This window comes from Aplysia californica, unplaced genomic scaffold (genome assembly GCF_000002075.1).
Source record: "Aplysia californica isolate F4 #8 unplaced genomic scaffold, AplCal3.0 scaffold00021, whole genome shotgun sequence".
In the NCBI taxonomy this organism is placed as follows: Eukaryota; Metazoa; Mollusca; class Gastropoda; order Aplysiida; family Aplysiidae; genus Aplysia; species Aplysia californica.
Window position 1 is genome coordinate 992,058 of NW_004797291.1, and position 1,518 is coordinate 993,575.

A 1,518-nucleotide genomic window follows, 5' to 3' on the forward strand; every position below is an offset into this window, starting at 1 on the left:
TCTCTCTCTCTCTCTCTCTCTCTCTCTCTCTCTGTGTCTCTCTACCACTTCTTGCCTGTGTTTCCCTTTGTCTGGCCTTTCCGATTTGTGTTCACCGCACCTCTTATACGGGGTGCCCACTACGGATGGGATCGGCCGATTGGGCCGATCGTCCGACTCGGTCGCCTCAACAACAAACGTGTTTGTTTTCAGTTTCTGGCGATCGAGTCGGGCACCCTTTATTAGTGTTGTGTCATGTATGTACGCACTTTGTTTTCTATAGCTAATGTAGTCATTTATATTCTGTATATTCCCGAGGAAGCCCGTTGAGGGCGAAACGTTGAACTTGTGATTACATTTTTGGAAATACTACCAGGTCTTAATTAACCGTTTTAATATCTGCTTTATACAAATATGATGATGATGGCGACGATGATGGCGACGATGATGATGATCATGATGATGATTATGATGATGATGATGTAGGTAGGCCCTAGTTAGTTGCTCTAAATGAAAAGTACACGACGAAACATAGAGCTCATTTTCTGCTGGCAATGTCTAAAGAACGCTCTTAAAATAATAATTGTCTGCCTATTGTATTTTTGCCGTATGTTTTATTTACACCGATTAAAGCTGCTGTTACTGATAATCAAAATAATGAGCTGTCTGTGAAGATTTGGCAGAGTAGCTCTTTCGGTGAGTGGATATCCTTGCTATAATAATAAAAATAATAACGACAACAAGAATAAACACTTGAATAACAGTTAAAGAAAATGGAAAACTAAGAACCCCCCCCCCCAACTCACCCCCACCAATAACAAACTGGAACACAAACAGACAAAACGACCCCCAAAAATATTTCGCAAAACTACACCATAAGCGGCAGCGCCACAGTTATTCTATACTTAATAATTCGACCACTATTATTGCGCCCACCAGAACCACAATTAAAGCAGAATAAACTCATAATAAGAGGTAACCCCCCAAAAACAACAACAACAACAAAAAACAAAAACAACAACCCCACAACAACAACAACAACAAAATAATAATAACCCAATAAACAAGCTGGTTGGGGGAATAACGCTCTTCTGCATTGTCTCAGGTCTCGACAGTTATCCGCATAATAAAGGAACACGATACCCAATCTCTGAAAGAGGCATTAAGCTTTGATAGATTGAGGATGAAGTGCAGGATGGGAAGGATTTTGCAACTCCTTCCCTCCCCAACCACCTATTTTTTGCAACTCCCTTCTCGCGTCCCTTTTCTTAGCCCTTGCTCTATCTCCCCTCTTCAATATTATCGTATTCTACAGGAGGCTGTTATTATTTATTCGGATGCTCACTGACCCCCCCATACCATTTCTCTCTCTCTCTCTCTCTCTCTCTCTCTCTCTCTCTCTCTCTCTCTCTCTCTCTCTCTGTGTGTCTCTCTCTCTGTCTCTCTTTGTGCCTATGTTTCTCTTTCCCTGTCTGTGTGTCTGTCTGTGTGTCTGTCTGTGTGTCTGTCTGTGTGTCTGTCTGTGTGTCTGTCTGTGTG